This window comes from Marmota marmota, unplaced genomic scaffold (assembly GCF_001458135.2).
Source record: "Marmota marmota marmota unplaced genomic scaffold, marMar, whole genome shotgun sequence".
NCBI lineage: Eukaryota > Metazoa > Chordata > Mammalia > Rodentia > Sciuridae > Marmota > Marmota marmota.
The window spans coordinates 4,582,657-4,604,174 of record NW_026000249.1 but is presented as its reverse complement, the minus strand read 5'-3'; the positions used below and the strand labels follow the sequence as shown (position 1 = coordinate 4,604,174).

The 21,518-nt window shown below is 36.1% G+C and overlaps 1 protein-coding gene across 3 annotated transcripts in view; it reads right to left on the bottom strand.

The window, feature by feature from the left end:
• The window catches only part of Glra2 (glycine receptor alpha 2), a 177,459-nt gene that overhangs the window by 1,723 nt on the left and 154,218 nt on the right, over positions 1–21,518 (bottom strand). The gene's annotated exons all lie outside the window — the stretch shown is intronic.

The window sequence follows — 21,518 nt, the reverse complement described above, 5'->3', positions numbered from 1 at the left end:
TACAGTTCATTAACTTTCCAGGCTAAGAAATTAAGGGTAAGAAGAATGACTTTCTGGTCATTTTAATTAATTAACAAACAGAAATTTCCCAAAATCTAGTTTGTGAATACATAGATTTAAATAGACTGTTTTAAAGCTAGTTTTCCAAATTCTAATATTACATTGTAAATCTATGAAGAGGACCATTCATCCATTCATTCATTAAAAAATAAAAACACAACATTTCCTCAGCCCTTGGTAAGTGCCTGATCCCTAGTTAGGAAATTTTAGCATCAACACCCATCCACAAACCACTTCTCCAGTAACATTAGCTTTATATTGTTAAATCTGAGATGAACCCCTTAAAATGTACACTGGTTTCCTCTCTGGCTTCTAGATTAAATATTCATTATTTGGTGTGAATATTTCTACCATGGCTATTTTTTCCAGTGTTGACTTTTTTTTTAAATTTTTGTTCTAAGGATTGAACTCAGGGGCACTAAACCACTGAGCCACATCCCCAGCCCTTTGTACTTTCTTTAGAGACAGGGTCTCACTGAGTTGCTTAGCACCTTGCTTTTGCTGATGCTGCCTTTGAACTCTCGATCCTCCTGCCTCAGGCTCCTGTGCTGCTGGGATTACAGGTGTGTGCCACTGCACCCAGCTCCAGTGTTGACTTTTTAAAAATTTATATATGGCAGTGGAATGCATTACAATTCTAATTACACATATAGAGCACATTTTTCATATCTCTGGTTGTATACAAAGTATATTCACATCCAGTGTTGACTTTTAACATTGGCCAGTGAATCATCTCTACCATATTTAAAAGTGTCATTGGGGTGCTGGGGATGTGTCTCGGTGTTGAGCTTGCCTTGGCATGCCTGAGGTCCTGAATTCAATCCCTAGTGTCACAATAAATAAATGAATGTGCCATTTTAGCTGATATCAGTGATATTTTGTGTTATTTCTACATAAATAAGATAAAAGACTGAAAATTATTTTTATTCCTAGGTGTAATGGGCAAATAGCCTTAGAGACATGTATATGGGATCTGCAAATGTAGTTGGGTCAAAGGGGAAGTTGAATGGTGGGTTGAAAAGGTGGGATTGAAATGATCTGCTTAGTACAAACTTACCTTTTAATAGCCATTGATTGAATCTTCTTTTGTAACTAGATCACTGCCTTCCACAATATTATGCAACCCCTTGCTGAATGCTTTACCTTGGCAGATAATAATCATTGTCATGTTTTCCACAATTCAAGAAACCTACTATTTACTTTATTTCATCAATGTTAACTGCAGGTCAGTAATGCCTTCAGGCGTAAAAGGTATCCTAAATGCAGAACTTTTAACATAATATTAATGAAAGCTCAACTGTAACCCAAATGGGGTGGAAGGACAAACTGTATCATATATATTTAAATGAATTTTATAAGGTCAACAGAAGATCCTAGTAGAGGTAAGGAAGGTGAGAAGAAGTATTTCAGTTTATTCTGTGAAGAATGAAGAGTGAGAGAACACATGGTTTAAAGAGAAATGCAAGAATTTTATGATGATTTGATTAGATTACAATATATGTACTCAGATGGATGACTGCAAAGTCCAGAAAGGAGGACAGATTGGCTTCCATGTGGATCACTTAACTAGATTAGTAGCCAGGTGCTGCTTCTCTCTCCATGTGAGTTACATGCAGCCTGAAAATGAAGAAGAGAGTACAGAAGAGTTCTTGAGGCCCTTGGTTTATTGACATTATCTGCTGTGATCCAGTACTTCTGGTGAGGCCAGCTGTAAACATGGCTGAATATTGCATTGCCACCTGACAATGATTTAGAATTTGAGTTGCTAAATACTCCATGTCACCATTTGCCATGTAGATCTGGTCTCTATAAAAATTTGGGTAGAAAACACAAGGCTTATTTACTTGATAGAAGTTCTTATTAATGAATGGATCTAGTGCTACCAATAAAAGACATTAATTATAACATTTAATCAGCCCGTTTCTAATAAAAAAATCTCAGGCCATAGCTCTTATAAAAATTAACTGTGAAATAAAGCCATTTTTGGCAATAATTTTATTTGTTTTATACAAGGTACTCTCTGTTCAAGGTATTCTCTCTCATTTCTAAATAAAATATAATAAAGATGTGTCATTCAGCAATTTATTATTGAGTGTTGACTCTATGGCAAGCATTGTGCTTAGTTCTGGGATGAAGTTGATGAAGTTGTACAAGGTCTCTACCTGCATGAGCTTTCAGAATCCAGTGGAAGAGGCTAACCTAAATGCATTATCATATAAGGAAGCTGGCAAAGAACATTCAGCCTGACATCTGAGTATTTCCCTGTGCACAGCCATATAAACTCAACAATGAAGACTCAAATAGGACTCAGATTCAAATATTAAATCTATTTTCTTTTCTTTTAAAATGTGAATGATACATTTTATGAAAGCAAAAGTTTCAAATAAGTGAAGTTTTATAAAATGTGGAATAAATAGATATGTTAATCATTATAATGTCATCATGACCATCCAAAAATTTATTCAGTGCTTAGCAAGAAAGGAAGCAAACAGGTCATTAGGAGGAGGGGCATTGCTTGTGATATGGGTTATACACAGTCTTGAACATTTTAACAACTATGAATTGGTAATTAGATCTTAACCAGTGTGTGAGTGAAGTAGAAATGGTGTCAGTTTGTTTAGCAAAGAGAGATCTACACTGGGAATTTGAATATTTGGGTAGTAGGCCTGAATCTAAGGTCAATAAACTATGTTGACTTTATGCAAATTACTTATTTTTTTTTCAAGACCTTCAGGGATCTCATGCCAAAAAAGTCCAGCATGCCCTAGAGCAGTGGGTATTGGTTCTGGTTGCTGGAGAACTTTAAAACAATAATACACACACACACACACACACACACACACACACACTTCTTCTCCAATCCTCTTTCAAATCAAAGGAATCAGAATCCACGAGGATTACAATTTAGGATCTAAATTTTTAAAAAGCTAGTGACTCTAGTGTAAAAGGTTGGAGGCCAGTGGCCTCAAGGAGTTCTAATGCCCATCTCTAAAATGCACAACCCATTCTAAATTATTAAATCTAAACTTACTTTTCAAAAGGAAACAACTCCTCAACAAACATTTCCCCTTATTTGTCTAAGTTTATGGTGCTTTTTTCTCTTTCCATATTAGTAGAATCTTGCAAATTACTCTTCTCATATCTAAAAACATTTTAGAAACTCATTATTAAACATATAGTTCATTGTTTGAATGAGATAAGATTGTTTTAGATTCTTGAGGCCCTAAAGAAATATAAAGGGTAGTACCTTATTATCAGCACATGAAACAAAAGGAAACCTAAATATATACATCAAATGTTTATTTTCAGACTGACTCATTCATTTAATTTCTATAGCCTTTCCCCCACATACTATGAATGGACAGCTGAAGAGATTAACTCATTCAGTTAACTACTAGAGCTAGAATAGAAGGATGCTAGGTTAGAATATCATTATTTTGTACAATAAACTGTAGGTGCTTAATAAATGTTTGCTGAAGAGTGAGCAAAATGGAATTTTAAGGTATTCCCTATGCTTTAAAATGCTGTCTTCATTCATCCAACAGTATTTCAAATTATGTTTCTGAGCATAGTTACAGTTAATTAAATCAATTCTTTAAAATTCTCCACCACAAAAATAAATCTGTTGCAGGTACAAATTATCCATTTAATTTCTAATATGTAGGAGATTTGAATGCTAGTTAAGAATCTTCTTATTTACCATTATGAATCATTCAATGCCTATTAAATATATAAGCTTAAATTATCTACATAAAAGGGTATGGTTTTGGTTCAGAAAACATATCTGCAACCAATTTGAATATTGTGTATTACATTGAGTGACTAAATGCCTTTCTAGAAGGTTTAGAGTAAAATGTTATGATAGTATGGTAAGATTCCTATATGAGGACAAAATGAAGATGGGCTTTGGGTCATGGATAATGGAAGCTAAAATAAAGAGTAATTTATAGGCACAGCTTAGTTGAGCATATTCACAGGGAGAGTCTGATCTTCCCAGTAAGGAAAGAATTTTAGGTGTATGTTTCCAGTTTTTCTAATGAGCTAGGAACCCAATTAGTTAATTATTTCTGCTTATCCACCATCTTCATTTACTAATCAATAAACACTTCTAGATGACCCTGTTTTGTTATTCACTGATTTGTTAAATTCCTACAGAAAATGAATCTTCTGGTCAAAGTTTTAATGTATTTAATTTCTATACCCTACTTTGATAAGATCGCAAATCCTGTGTTCTGTAGGAAACACTGCTATGGCACTGTGTAATTCATTTGAGATTATCTACTTAAATTCATTTTGTGCATCAGTTTTACTTATTTTAAAATGTACTCATTTTTGTGTTTGGAATAACTCCTGTCTAAATGTGAAATTAGACCTAAAGCTCACCAGAATTTCATTATAGTGAATTGTTTGTTGAAAGAAATGATTTCAATATAATTAAGGACATGGTACTTATGAAATAAAATATTTTAGTTGAACCAATATCTTGGGTTTTTCTTTTATGCCCTAGCAAGGAGAAAATAAATGATTTCTTAAATCAAGGCAGGAGCAAGTTCTTTCTATTGCATCTCTCATCCATATTCTTTGATTGGATTGAGTCTCTTTTCTGTTAGGAACAGGAAATCACTCAGTTGGAATTGGAGATTGTAGTGATCCTCAGTCAATGCAAGGTCATAATGGAATCTCTAGTCATCCTTTGGAAACAGCACAAGTCCAAACAGTCCAAACTTTTCAATGAAAAGTTCCCTCTAGCAAATTATGGCTGGGTGATGTTTATCCATAAACTTGACCATTTTTAAAAATTAAATTATTTATTTATTCTAATTTTTTATACATGATGACAGAATGTGATTCATTTCATATTACACATATAGAGCACAATTTTTCAAGTCACTGATTGTACCCAAACTATTTTCACACCATTTTGTGTCTTCATACATTACATAGAGTAATGATGTCTAACTTATTCCACCAACATTCCTACCCCTTTTCCCCCTCCTTTTTCCTCCTTCCCTTTTATGAGTCAGTATCCTCATAGGATGGGGGTATAGCTCAGTGGCAGAGTGCTTGCCTTGCTTGTGTAAGGCATTGGGCGAACCCAGCACCACATAAAAGCAAACAAATAAAATAAAGGCATGCTGTCCATCTACAAGTACAAAAGAAATCTCAAAAAGGAGGGGGGCTGGGGATATAGCTCAGTGGGTAGAATGCTTGCTTCATATGCACAAGGCCCTAGGTTCAAACCCAAGTACCACAAAAAATAAAATAAAATAAAAAACAAAAAACTTGACCAATTCTATTACCTAGATGTGGGTAAGAAGAATGACTTTGGCAAATTTTTCTCAATTCTTGGCACCTCAATTTCTTTCTCCATAATATAGGGCCTTGTGAATATATGTAAGTAATAAATATATATCATTTATTGATTATGATTGTGTACTGTGCACTTAAATCCAGTCATTCCTTTTACTAAAACAATGGTGCAGCTCACATTTCCTAGGAAAATTGAGGCCAAAAGAAGTCATGTTCAAAGTTATGTAGCTAATAAATGGTGAAGCTGAGATTCAAATTCATGTCAGTCTGATTCTAAAACTGTTTGATTCCAAAGACCCTACAAATCTTTGATTTGTGTGAATTGTTGCCCCTATCAAGCCCCTAATGGCTTCTATTCAAGATTATGGATGAAGATTCTCAGTGAGCTTTGCAGAATGAAGTTGAAATAAAGAAAAGCAAATATAGTCTCTTGTTGCTTAATGACATGTGGTAAAATAAACTAAAACTATCAAAGTGTCATTTGGGTATATTATGAAAGGCAGTGTTTCCACAATAAAATCATATCAACAGATCATCTATTTTTCAATGGAGGATGTTTGAATCATTGATTTTTGAAAAAAGCAGTTCCTGGGATTCATTTCTTAAGCATGTGCTATTTATTTATTCATATTTTTAGCAAATACTTATCAGGCACCTATTATGTATTTCTGATATGTGGTAGCAATACAGCAGTGAACAAGAAAAGTCTCTGGTGTTTTGATGTTTAAATTCTAGTGGAAAAAAAACAGTAATTACAGCGGAGCACAACAGACACTATTATGGCAATATGTAAATCAATGGATGTGTAACTGATGTGATTCTGCAATCTGTGTATGGGGTGAAGGTGGGAGTTCATAACCCACTTGAATCAAAGTGTGGAATATGATATGTCAAGAAATTTGTAATGTTTTGAACAACCCACAATAAAAAATTAAAAAAAACAGTAATTAATAAACGAATCTCTCTCTCTCTCTCTCTCTCTCTCTCTCTCTCTCTTTCTCGCTCTCTCTCTCTCTCTCACACACACACAGGCACATACACATTTGTTAAATGTTGTCCAGGTAAACTTCCAGCTTCAACCTCTAGATGAATGATAATGCCATTCAATGAGGAGAAAACACTAAAAGAGGATCATATTATATGGGGTAAGATAATGCTGTGATGGGGGTACCCTTGATACATTCAGATGGAGATGTGAAGTAGGTGACTGGAAGGGCATCCTGGGTTTTGAGCTACATTTTATTTCAAACCCTGTGATCAGTTTCACCTATGGAAATCTTTTGTAAGTTATTATTTATTTCTCCTTATCCAGAAAGTAAGATAACAATACCAAAAATATCTTTCCATTTTACTATTCTTGTAAGTGTGCATTTAATATTGCAGGTCTTGGTAGTGGAGGTAAATATGTTTTGCACATGGAAGAGAAATGAATTTTTGTGGCAAGTGGTTGGGATGTGGCAGAATATATTTGTAAAAAAAAATGGCCTCTACCATATCTCCCATCCATATTTTTTTCTTCATTGTGACTTTGAAGCTCCTCCTACTGAGAGTTAGGAGTCTGTATCTCTTCACCTTGAACATGGGCAGGTTTGTGACTTGTTTGTAACTAAAATATGCAGTGAAGTAACATTGCATGACTTCGAATGCTAGTTCATAAAAGATGACATAACTTCTGCCTTGTTCATTGGCCACTATTGCTGGAAGAAAGCCAAGCCACATGGAAAGGCCATGTGTAGGTATTTCCACTATTGTCTTCAAACAATGAGGGATGAGTTCCTGGGAGTGTATAAAAGTCTGTAGTTCTATTCCCTAGGACATTGCCTGGTTCCTAATAGTTATTCAGTAATCACGTTTCTAACAATTCTCTTGATTCTGGGTAAGGGCTCAGAAAAGTAGTGCTTCCTGGGGAAGGGGAGGGGACAGCCATCATCTCTTAGCTGCTCTCTTTCTTTTTACCAATCTCAGTCCTTTCTGCATCCTCTAGATCAATCTTCCTCCCAAGGAACTTCCATCTCATCCCTCTCACTCCAGATTTAGTCTCCTTGATATCTCCTAGGAGTAGAGGAAAATACTGGGCTTAAATCCAAAAGGCTTGAGTTAAATTCACATATTTGTGAGTTTGGGACTATGTCTCAAATGTTTTGCTCTTCTGTTTCCTCCTCTTTAAAATGAAGAGCTTGCACATTGAGTATTTTTTATAAGTTTGTGAGTACAGGACTATAACACTGCTTAATATGTTGCCTTGAGACTAATCTCTAGCTAGTTGATATGTTTAAGACTTTCTGACCTACTAGGGAATAGACTGCATGAAAATAAGTCTTTCCTACCCCTACCCTGATACCTTCTACCAGAGTCAACCTCATAGGCATGCACACTATGCAGTTACACAGGAACCAATGCTTGTAAGTGTCCTGTGGTTGGTATAATGTTCTGCTATAGCCATCCTGAAATAATGTGTTTTGAACAAAGACTCCACCCCACATTTTCATTTTGCACTGGGTCACACAAATTATGAAGCCATCCCTGCCTTAATCTGCAGCAGAATTGGTGGCATTGGTTCACTGCTTCCATTTCAAGGCGTAATAATTTTCCAGTTTCTCATCTCCCACTCTCCTTTGTGTGACATTCAAGAACTCCCATGTCCTGCCTCATACCTCCTTCTTCCATTGGGTTTCATGACCTTTGACTTTGTTCAACTGCTTCCCTTTGCATTGATTTGCACCTCTTTTCAACTAGTGTGCTCCTTCATGTCCTTTCTGACTTCACTCTGCATCTTCCTAGTCAGGATGTCTTTCTTGACCTCTGAACCTGGGCCATTTTTTTTTTCCTAAGCTGCTGTAGCAAATGGCACATGCCTCCCTAACAAAAATTACTGCTTCTTTTTAAAATCAGATATTTAAGAACTGAAATTGAATTTCACACATGTATGAGTTTGCCAGAATGAACCCAATGACTATATATAACTATAAAGTTCTAATTTTGAAAAAAAATCATTTATTTACATGCCAGCCTCTTTCATGTAACTTTCATATAACCAAGACGGGGTCCTTGATTATTTTGATATTCCTAGTACCTAGAACAACACTTGACTGAACCTTCTTACACTGAATGTTCTTAAATGAATGGTAGAACAAAATCTTTTGTTACATGAAAATCCATCTTATTCATAGATTGCTTATTTATGCCTATTTTTGCATATTGGGTTGATATAAAATTAGGGAAAAACCTAAATTCAACAATGTCACTTAAGAATTAAAGTATTTATGATTTATATTTGAAACATTGTCCATTTGTTTGGCACACTGATAAGCTAGTGAGCAGCCAGATAGTATGAAAATTAGATCTACTTTATTAACAATCTTGGAAGAAAATGTATACTCCTCTGCAAAATAAAATGGAATAGACAGATCCTCCAGAATATAAAGAAATACTTTTTTAAAAATATTTTTAGTTGTAGTTGGACACAATACCTTTATTTTATTTATTTATTATTTAATGTGGTGCTGAGGATAGAACCCAGCACCTTGTATGTGCTAGGTGAGTGCTCTACAGTTGAGCCACAAACCAGCCTCTAAAGAAATACTTTTATGCATATATTTTCAAATAAAAAAATAAAAGTAAGTAAATGAAAGTCCGCATGTACTGGATATATAAAAGTATTTCACCAAATAGATTAGGCTTCATAACTTATCACCCATAGCAAAAACTAAGATGTATTTGTTTAATATTAGGGAACTTGAACTCATATGCCATCCATTTGAATTTGGCAAAGATAGTGAAATTCCTATAAATCTATGGTTATCACCAAATATCAGTTTTAAGTCTTGAAGTTCTAATCAGTGGAACATTATCTTTACAATCTCTTTTAAAAATTAATATCTATACTGTGGTACTGTGTACCATGTAGCTTTCATTACATAAAATCTTCTTTGCTTCAATCACACATTATATTTTTTTTAAAATTGCCATCAGGGCTTTTAATTCATGACAAGCCTTTAACCTGTACAAATGTGTGCACAAGGGAGGACAAACTGAACAGTTATGTTATGAGCAGGAATTTTGGAATCAATATTGCTGCAGTCTACAGATGGAAGGAACACAGGCATAGGAGGTTGAGTTGTGCTAAAGCTACCTAGTTACCCACCAAGACCCATTCATTTTCTATTTCAATGGTGCATTGTCCTTTAGTTTAGTGTTGCTTAATTGCAGCATTATTGGCATTTGGGGCCAGATGTTATTTGTTATCAGGAATGAGCTTTGTACTTCTGGATATTTAGCTGTATCCCTTGTCTCTACTCAATAGATACCAGTAGCATGTCTCTTCTTCTAGTTGTGAAAACCAAAAATGTCTACATTTGTCCAGTATGTCCTAGAGGAGCAAAATCATTCCTACTTGATAACCCCTGTTTAGTTGGTCACATGTGTGCACACGGACAGACTGCATTTTCTAGCCTCCTATGCATCTGTGTGAGATATGCAACATGTCAAGATTCAGGATTTAAATCAGCTCAAGATTCAAGGCAGTCTAGTCACCTTTTTCCACCTCTAATATTATATACTGGTCTGAGCTACCCCATAGTGGCTTTTAGATCCCCAGCTTCTAGATTCTTTCTCCCAACAATAAAGTCTACTTTGAACATAGCAACTAGGGGGATCTTGGTGTAATGTGAATCAAGTCTGGTCTTATTCAGCTCAAAACTCTCCAGTGGCTCTCATTCAAAGGTTCTTTTAATGTCCCTTTCACATTTCAGACTTCAAATCTTGCTGTTCCCCTTCTCCCCAGAGATCAACAAACATTTTCTATAAAGGACTAGATAGTGAATTGTTTAGATTTCATGGACCATGCAATATCTGAAGCTCATATGTTTTAAATATATTTTTGAATCTAATTTTCTATATAAAATTTATACTTCATTGTACTTTGGACCATGTCTTACCTATAACACCATAATTTTAATAGACTAGAAGTAATTGTTTAATTGTTTTTCTTTCTGCTTGTGATCTATAAAGCAGAAATATTTTCACTTGATATCAGATGCAGTCTGAGAGAGAGGCTTAAAATTGATAACAAAGTTGCTATGTTTTGATTTCTCAAGAGAGTAGCTATGCCTTGCATATGGAAATTCCTTCCTAATAGTTTCTGTCAATTCTGCTCTAGGTAGAGTGCTCAGAAGACACATTAAATTTGAAGAAGCATGAAGGTGAACATTTTCCATCTGGAATATGAGTTGTTAGATTATTAACATCATTTACCATCTGTTCTGGGTTCAAATTGAACATTGAGAGTGGAGGGAGAGGTGATCAGGGAATGAACCCATTGCTAAACACAAAACAGTAATAGCAATAGCATCAATGATAAATCACACCAAGAATTTGCTTGTTTTCTAATTTGGATAATCCTGACTGCCAAATTCTCCAAGCCATTATCATGCTTCAATCTCTCTGTGTATACTGTACTTACACACTTGGTGTCAAAGTGAGCATCGTGCAGCGTTATCTGTTCATTTCCCAGAATTCTCTTCTTGATTGGTTTTGGGTTAACGTTTGGCAGTGAGATAATTTGGGAGATTTAGAAGGTGGAAAGTACCAGAGCCCATTATTATTGGAAATCACTTGTTGTCAGATGAGGCTGCTTTGTTAGATACAGTGGTATTCCTGAACTTTCTATGGGCTCCTGCTTTATGGTCCCAATTTGGTGGCTACACATTGTGGTGTCTCAAGATTTTCCTGTGAGTATCTGCTTTCTAACCCAGAATTTTAGGTGCAAGTCTCATCTTTTAATAATTGTCTTTTAGATCTTCATTCTCCTGGTTATTCCCACATTCATATAAACCCTGATTATTATATTAAACCCCTATTTTGGCACAAGTTTAGTGTCTCTCCTTTCCTGACAAAACCCATATGGATGCACATATTCTGGTACTCCATACTTTTAACTACAAAACATTGTATTACTTCAAGTTACTATAGTTTTCTTCAATTAAGATGTATTGAATATCATAATGTGGCAAGAATTTGGAAAGAAACAAGATAAAGACAACAGCATCTTTTCCTTAAAGTCAGAATGAATTTGGAGGAGCATGTCTAGAACATATAGCCAGTAATTTGCAACTGGGATATATTTAGTTCTGTAGGGGACATTTGACAATGTCTGAAGACATTTTTCATGGTCACAATGAGAGGCAAGTATTCTATTGGCATTTAGTAGGTAGATCCCAGGGTATTATTAAACATTATGTAATACATAGGCAACCCCCACTGGAACACATGAATTATCTAGCCTTGAATATCAATAGTGCTGAGGCTGGGAAATCCTGCTATAGACAGATGATTGTAACATAATGTGATATCTGCTATGGTAAAGGAATGCACAGGCCACCAGATACTATGGAAGAAGAAATGCTATGCTAGAGTAATTAAAGGAAAGCTATTCGTCACTCTTTCCATAATATCACAGAATGTACTGCCTCCAAAGAATATACATGAATATCATGGATATGTATAGACTAACCATCCTTGTAAAGGGAGTCTCATTTTAACTGATCCTGTTTTCCAGTGCCATTACAGTGTAGCTCACATGGACTCTCTCTACCTCTGGCTAGGAGTTAGTGTCTCTTAATTATCTTGCATCTTAGGGATTCATCCAGTATCAAAGAGAATCTCATTGATACTCCAGCTTATAGACTGTTCTCCATAAGTCATTGGATAAAATAAGGGCTGGGTCATAAGGTTCAAACAGGACAGATTAAGGGCAGGGTAAACGGTAAGGGAGTGCTTCCAGAGTAGTGAATGTTTCTGAAAGCATACCACACAAAGAACTGTTAAAGGAACAAGAAAGTAAAGTCTGGAAAAGAGATGAGCCTGGCTTATATGACAGGTATATTCAAAAGAGTGAAGGGATTTTATGAATTCAGATTCACATTTATACTAATGGCTCCAAGGGACCTAATCAGAAATAATTGGCTGACATTACAAGGAGACAGAATACAACTCAATGTGGTGATGAACCTTTAACAACTGTATTACTAAATCTGGTACATACCTTTGGAAGGTCATGGATTTCTTGTTGCTAGAGACAGTCAAAATTTTAACCATTTGTTGGAGATGTTGGATGGTTTAGGTAACTATGTGACCATTTAGATATCTTCTGTTTGTGGGAGTCTCCGACTTGGTGTGAAAATTACTGATGTAAAAAGTCTAAGAGGGCAAACCACATTGAAGGCAGTGCCCCAAGTACAGGAAAGATGTAATCAGTATGCCATGTACAGCTGCAACCTTTTTTGACCTCCCCAAAGGTTCCAGATGTTTGATCCAGTTTTGAGACACCCTGCTCTAATTTCTCTGTCAAGTATCTTTCACTTGTTTAATATTATATTTAATCATTTCCTAGGGTTTCAGTTAAGCAGCAAGTCCTTTGCTGCTGCTATAATTTTGAAGAAGATTCTAATATAAAATATTTAAAATATAGAGTAAAGGATAAGAAAAGCCCCCCAAATAGTAACATGTAACCTCACATTATGTAAAGGATTAGACATTAGATTGGGAATATTTTTAGAGTCCAACAACCATATTCATGGAGTTATCTTTATTATATCCAAGTTTTTTTTTCAATACTAGGGATTGAACCTAGAGCCTCACCCATGGTAGACAAACATCCTGTCACTCAGCTGCAGCCCCAGCACTCCTCCTTTTGAGAGGAGATCTTGCTAAGTTGCCCAGGCTGACATCAAACTTGGCAATCTTCCTGCTTCAGCCTTATGCTATATTACATAGGTTGTATTGTTATACGTTTATAATAATACATAATAACCTATAATAGCCAATAATATCAGCCTTCCAAATACCACTTCTTTTTTTTTCCTTCTTCCCTCCCACTGCTCAATTTCTGCTGGAAGGATCACAGAGAAAAAGGAGTCAAGGCTGTTGGCAGTCAAAGTTTAGAGAGTTGTTTGTTTCTGCAGGGAGCTCAATAAACTCAAGAACTGAGAACTCAATAAGATCACCTCTATGTTTGTCTTGCCCTTGATGTCTTCCTACAAAATGGAAGAACCAGGTTAAATTCATGCTGCAATCACCCAGGCTTGGCAAAAGTGTTAGGAGTTTTTGAGCAGAGGGGCAATGAGGCATGTCCTAAGGGGTGAGATGTCTGTGGGCCATCACTTTACTGCTTTACACAGCTGTAGAACAAACATGGTTCTCCAGGTGAAAAAAAAAATATAATCCTGCTCTCTCTGGCCAATCTTACTTCCTTCTGAATTTGCATGATCCTCTTAAGCTAGCTTTTCTCTAATGAATATGGACTATAGGCTCTGTTTTAAAATTAGCAGTTACTGAGGCAGGTGAACACTGTAAACAATCAGGAGGCACTTTCCTATTGCTTCTCCCAAGGACATTTAAACCAGTGGAGTGAACCAGAAACACAATCTATGCTCCCCTTTTTCTGGCTCATTATTTAGTCTTGCAGATCATCTGTGCCCTAGCTCTCTTCCACATTCTCTGCAGCAATTTGTTTGTTCATTAGCACTTCAGCTATGCCTCTTACAAGTACCTCTTGCAAATAAAATAAATAAAATGGAAAATAATGGATAAAATGAAGGTTCTTTCTTTTTGATAGAGCACCTGTAGTACATTTCCTAAATCTCCCCTTGTCTCTGCTTCATTACTATGGTTACCAGATTTAAGACTTCAGACAGAAAACCTGTCTGTAGGTCCAGAGGGAAGATTGATTGTTGTAAACACAGAAGGCAGAGATTGATCACAATGCGAAAATAACACCAGTTATCTGTTGATCTAATTGTTGACCAACTGAGTTTCTAGTTAAGAAAGTGTGTGTGAAGGTATGTAAGATAGTATTTGAGAGTCTGACTTCCTTTTCTTTTCAAAGATGCCAATGGAATAGTTATAATCAAAGAAAAGAGGAAACATTATGTGTTTCTCAGAAGATATATTTTCAAAGAAAATGGACTTAACTTCTAGGTTAGTCTTGCTTTTTTCCCCTCTAGCTGTGTGCCTTAATAAGGCACACATTGTGCCCAGCCGAGGATGACACAACTTTGACATTGAAAGCATAAGGCACTGAGTGATGACCCCACTGGGTCATGAGCATCATATTCCTCCAGTGGGGTGTGAGAGTGGGCTGGTAAGACAAGGGTAAGAGTCTTAGTTTTAGGGAGGTGCCAGCAGTTTTACAAGGTACATACACCTCCTATCCCTGTCATTGTAACAACCAAATATTTTTGCTATGAAATACCATAAGATTTCACTTATATGTGAAATCTAAAATAATCAAACTCATAGAAGTAGAGATAGAATGGTAGTTTCCAGGAGATGGTAGGAGGGAGAAATGGAAAGATGTTGGTCAAGGGTTACAGCGTTTCAATTATGCCAAGAAAATAAATCCTTGGGATTTAATGTACAGTGATGTGACTATAGTTAATAATACTGTATTGTATACTTGAAATTTGCTAGGAGTATAGATCTTAAGTATTCTCTCCACAATGAAAGAATGAAGAAAGAAATTGGCAACCATGTGAGGTAATGGATGTTTTAATTAGTTTGATTATGATGTTTTATTTTATAATGTGTGCATATATTAAATCAAGTTGTACTCCTTAAATATATGCAAATTTGTTGATTATATCTCAGTAAAGTTAGAAAAAAACAAAGACAGTAATCTAATAATGCATACAACACACACACACACACACACACACACACACTCTCTTTTTGCTGCGACCCAAAATAGGAAACATATTTTCTATTACCAAACATACACATATACACGCACTCCCACACACCTTAATATATCCAAAGGAAAAATTCAGAAAGTAGTAATTTTCCAAATTAGGATGCACTCTGATATTTTAATCCTTTCTCCCAGCTTTTTTCTTTCAAAAATGCTGCTGATGAGCACTGAACTGACTTTATGACCCCTCAATTTGAAAAGTACTGTACTAAATGTCACAATTGGTTTCTTTGCTGCTAGAATTCATTCCTTAAATATATCCTGAACATCTACCATATGATAGGAACGTGCTAGCCATGGGGGAATCTAAAAGAGGGGCTTCTTGATGAAGAGCAGAGTCACACATTCTGTTTAAATTTAATGCAATGGTCACTCATCATGTTTGAGAAAGCACAAGGATTTCACAAGAGTCTGTGAGTCCACCTCCTATGTGCCAGGCATTATGCTAGGCCCTGAACTCTTTCTACTGAGTCCTAGATTCTGTGTGTACAGCTTTTGATTGATTTTAGCAGTGAGACAGCTGTAAATACTCCTATGTTTTCAAGAGCTTCTCAGGAGTAGAAACCATCTTATAAGAAATAAGAACTAGTGTTCAGAGTTTCTGAATTCATTTTTCTGCCTATCTATTATCTGATTGCTTGGCTCCTGTATAAAAATGCAGACCCTACTGGCACAGATGACAAGGGTTTTTATAATCAGACCCTAATGGATTATTCTAGTTTTATTTTTCATCATGTCTCATTACAGATACTATGTTTTAGCTGTTCTCTGTTCTCTCAGTGGTTCAAACTTTTCCATTTTTCTAGGCCTTTCCATGCGTTATTCCTTCTGTCTAGTGATTTTCTTTGACTTTTGTCTCCTTGGTAAATTATAATTCAATCTTCTATCCTCAGCAAAAATAACAACTTCTTCCAGGGTTTCTCTTCCCTCCTGATTTCTGCCACCTTGGTTAAGGAGTAGCCACTACTCTTTTTCTGTTTTCTCCTAAGTGCTTGCATTTATTGTGTTGAATTTTAACATATAATTTTTAGTCTCTTTTACACTGAATAGCAATTAAGGTAATAAAAAATCTAGTTTTAATTAAAGAACCAGAGGACATTTTACATGAACATGAGAAGACAAGTTTACATAAAGAGCTCCACTATACTATTCTATGTAACTGTCTATTGCTTTTCTCACAGATTTGTACTTTGGAGTAGAAGTCAGATTATCAGTGGGCTGGAATCTGAACCACACATAGCTATACACATTTAAAGTGTCCTTTGTAAAAAATGGCATGTCTTATGATGGTTTAGGGATGGTTAACTGTCCACTTTTAGATCCCCAAGCTGTGAATCCTGAGTAGAAACCAGAAATTCATTCAACAAACGTTTTTCAAGCACTTGTTATGTATCAGAAACCATGACAGGCTTTTCAGATTGAAAGACTAATGGTCTCTGCTGTTTAGAAAATTTCTGATGACATTTTCCTGAGGGTTTCAGAAATATAAGTGAAGGCAGGAGAAAGGAAATATTTGATGAGCATTGGATGTGTACAAAGCATCATTCTTTACATGTGTAATCTTGCTTATTCCTAACATAAAGCACATGAGAAAGTTTTATTAGACTCCTTTTACAGGTAAAGAAACTAAGGCTCAGAGTGTAATTAAATGGAAGAATTATTCTAGAAAAAAAGTGCTATAATGAAGCAAGTTAACAGGATACTTGGCTGGACTGAGGAAGGCTAACTTCATGATGTATTTTTGTAAACTTTTAAAATCTGTCATAAAGGACATAAGTGTGAAAGAACATTTGGTGATTGTAAAATGAATTAAGACATCTGAATTCTGGTCACCTGGAGCTGACTAAAGCTGACTGTACAACATTCCGCAAACCTTATAAACTACCAAACTATCCAATTGAAAGCATATTTATGCTCCAGAATAAGTTCATATGACTATTTAGAACTGTTGTTTTACTAAGATACCTAGGGGCAAAGTTTCATCATGTTAATGAAGGTGAAGTTCCTCACTCTAGTATGGATTCTATTGAATGACATTTCAGATTGTCGTTTGTGTATGTGAATACAGAGCTGAGAGGGCACCTTCTCAGAGTTACAGGAAAGGGTGTTGCATGAAGTTCATGCTTGGTTCCCAACATCAGAATGAGAAATCTATGCTACCTAAGAGCTAGTGCTTACTCTTCTTCAGAAAAACAAGGGCTAGAAGTGCATCTCAGTGGTAGAACTCTTGCCTAACATGCAGAAGGCTTTGAGTTCAATTCTCAGCTGTGCAAAACAAAGATCAAGTTACTGTTTGTGTTTGAAATTTTTCACAATTAAAAATAAAATTCAGTAAATAATTCAAGTAACTATTGTAATGAACTTAATATTTTATATCAAATGAAAAAATCATTTATTTAGAGCTTTGGACCATTCCCCATGTCTTAATAGTGTACCTTGTTTTAGATTGTGCATATTGCAATGTGTATACATTTTCTAAGTGGACTTTTTGCAATATGTTCTACAGCATCACTTCTTAAGCTTTCATGCTTGCAGGTCCCCTGGCGATCCTTTCATAATGCACTTCCTCATTCTGTGGATCTGGGGTGGGCCTGAGAGGCTGAATTTCTGACAAGCTCCAGGTGATGCTGATTCTGCTGGTTAACAGATGACATTTTAATAAGTGAGGCTTTAGAGCAGTCATTCTCAAACTGGACTGCATGTTGGAATCACCTGCAAAGCCTTAAAATAAGCCAAGATGCAGCTGGGCGTAGTGGTGCCCACCTGTAATCCCAGTGCCTGGGGAGGCTGAGGCAGGAGGATCCAGAATTCAAAGCCAGCCTCAGCAATTCAGTGGTGCCCTAAACAACTCAGTGAGATTCTGTTTCTAAATAAAATAGAAAATAGGGCTGGGTATGTGACTCAGTGGTTTAGTGCTCCTGGTTTCAATTCCCAGTACCCAAAAACTCAAAGATTAATGTGTTCTCCCCAAAGGATTGAGATTTAATGGTATGGGCTTTGGTATTTTAAAAAGCTCCCAGGTGTCTAATGTGTAGCCAGGATTGAGAACCCTGTTCTATTGGGTTATATCTTTCTAGAAAATAATGAAGCTAGTATCTACTGTTACTTCTGTTGCTATAGGATAAATTCAGAAGTGACAGAGTAAATGAAGTGGAAACATTCAATAACTTAACCTCATAATGTTTACACCCATGTCACCTTTGTGGAAAGCAATTAAATCAGGAATCCAACAAAATTCATTCCCCCATTATCAGTGCAAAGAATAATATTTTAGACCTCTTATTTGCTATCTGGTGTAAATTAAAAGAACTTTATGCAGAGTAAAAAAGAGCTTTCTTATAAAGGGGAAATTCCTAATTAAAGAGAATTTCTGACTAGATCATCTTTTGAGTCATACTCTAATTACTCCTGGCACAAATGACTTATTGGTTCAGAAGCTGGTTGCAGTCATGAAGCTAAGCCTCCCCCCACCCAAGAAAAACCTCAGTTCTCTCTGTGTGTAGCATATCTCTGCTCCTTACATTAAGGTTTTCTAAATCTTAGCATTTTTGACATTTGAGTCAGATGATTCTTTGCTGTAGGTGCCATACTGTGTATTGCAAGATGTTTAGCAGCATTCTTGGCCTACCCACTAGATTCCAAAAGCATATGTAGTCCCCATCCCCCAAGTCATGAGAACTAAAAATGCCACCAGACACTACTGAATATCCCCTGAGCAGGAAAAAGTAGCTGTAAGTTGAGAACCACTACCTTAGATCAAAGGAGGCTACCTTGTCACTAACTCTCACTTTTATTTGAAAGTGAAGGTGTGGAAAGCTCTGATGTAAATAAGAGGTAGATCAGCAAAGTATGATAAGGCCATTTTCTGGTGAGCACTGAAAGAGTATAATTTTCATTACCTATTTTATCTGTATTTTATGTATTCCCAAGATGAGTTGAGAATAATTTACAGTAAATATTTCAACACCACATGAATTTTACAAATGTTGCTTCCTCCTTGAGAAAGAGACCTCCTCAAGAACTGGAAGTATTCTCCCTTTCTAGGAATTGCCCCATGTTCTTCCTTTTTTCTTATTGACTTCTACAGCTTCATGAAGTTTCAAGCAGTTTTCATATTCTTAATTTCCCTTTTCTAATACAGAACGCTGTGCAAAATAAACATTAAAAATACTTGTTGAATAAATGAATTCTAGGATTGTTCAGCAGCTTAAAATGAAAAGTTAAGAAGACAGTTGCCATTTCCTTATACTCACTCTTGCATGGAGTCAGAATCATTTATTTTTCTAAATGGTTACCTTTGCCTCTGATGCTACTTCATCAATCAGGTGGGAAATAACTCCAGATTTACTTAGTGTTTTGCCCAAACAAGAATCACAAGAAAGAAACAAGAATAACATTGATAGAAGATAAATTAGTACTGTGATTAGGCAAACCCACATCACCAATGAAATGTTTGGGAAGCACCAGACTTCTCTCTCATTCAGTTTAATCTTTTTATCAGTTCATTTATGTTTAAATAACTACAACTTGAATTACCATGAAGCATCTTACAGCATTTAAGAGCAAGACAGTAAAAAACGTTCAAAATATCTACTATAATAGCTTTTATAAGACAATAATATAGCTGAAGTCACAGGCTTGATTTCAGGAACAAAATTACATTATGAAATAAATCAAGTTGTTTGAAATATGTCAAATTATTTGGGAAACACAGTAGCACAGAAATACTTTAGCAATGCCAACTGTAAAGTGCAATAGATAGAATATAGTTGTTGAGCTGTAATGTGGAGAAACCCCTGCTGTGCCCTCAGAGATGCCACTCACTCTTCCTACATTCTTACTAAAGTGTGGGTGCAAGAGGATCTGTTTAGTAGGAGGGGAGGGGATGGGGTTTAACTGACTGTGATGTTTATCAAGCCCCTGGCCCAGGAGGCATTACACCTTATTTGCTTTTGTTCTGAGACAAAGAATTGCATACAAGTGGTTTGTTTGGGAGACAATATTGGAAGTCTGGTGTAACTCCACATCATGTTCAACCACAAGAATGGGATTAAAATTGTAATGGGTCGCACCACATATAAGTATAATATGTCAAAACACACCCCACTGTCATGTATATCTAAAAAAATAAAATAAAATACCCATAAATTTTAGAGGCTATGCATGATATAAACTGAAAAATCTTTTATGGCATGAATTGAACTGCCAGGCCATCTAGAAGAGTTCATGTGTTACAGGATGTGCTTAATAATGTTTTTGCTGAATTAATATTAAATTATAAAGGGATGTTGGGCAACAGAGAAAATACTATGGTATTTGAGATTCCTCTGATCCTGTTGAACCAGTTAGATTCAAAGTCTACTGTTCAAGTCTACTAGATATTTTGCAAATACACTTGTTTGGTCTTTAAAAAATATTGGAAGTGTGATAAGGGAATGGGGAAATGGAACTGGGAAAGGAGGAAAGGCAATAAAGGGTGTGTGAATTATCAGTAGGTTAACGAGATTGTTAAATGGGGCTCAAACCCCTGAGAAACTCAGACTTGACCTACCAAGTGGTGACAAAGCTGGGTATTTAGCTACCAGCCTCCAGCTGGTTATTGGTTGAGGGCCACCTCTAGAGCATTCACCACCTGGCTCTTCTAGCCTGCCTTGTGTGAGCCTTGAGCATACTTACAGTGGCCAACGGGCACTCTTTGAGTCGCAGGAAAACACTGCTGTTCACAGAAGGCAGGATAATGACTACCAAAGATGCCTGTGTCTTAATCCCTGGAACCTGTGAATATGTTACCTTACAAAGAAAAAGGGGATTGCAGGTGTAATTAAGGTAAAGTACTTGAGAAGAGGGCCTTGGATTGTACAGCTGAGCCCAATTTAATCACTTGTATTTTAAAAATGGAGAAAATTTCTCAGCTATGGTCAGAATTAGATGAGACTATGGAAGAAAGGTCAGAGAGATGCAATGCTGTGGCTTTGAAGATGGAGGAAGAGAATCAAAAGCCAAGAACTGTGAGTGGCCTGTAGATTTGGAAAAGGGAAGAATCAAATTCTCCTCTAGAGCATTGTTATATAAATAAGCCAAAGATGACCTCTATGTATTAGCTTCTTGGTTGTTTTTTTTCTTTACTGTAGGTTAAATCCTTTTAGCTCAAGAGCCTTCCCACATGAAACTCAAATTTTACACTCATAGTTATCTTAAAATTAGCCCACACATGCAGACTTTTAGCCATCTAGAGCTTGACTACTTTGCATATCTCATGAAAGTATGCCTAACACGTGCTGAGATTGATGAGAGCTTTGAGATTTTAAGGCCCAAGCTGCTGCTGCCTTTTGAAGCTCTGTGACCCAGAGAGCCCTCACTGTGCTGCTGAACAACATCATCAAGACATGTAAGTCCCCCCCCC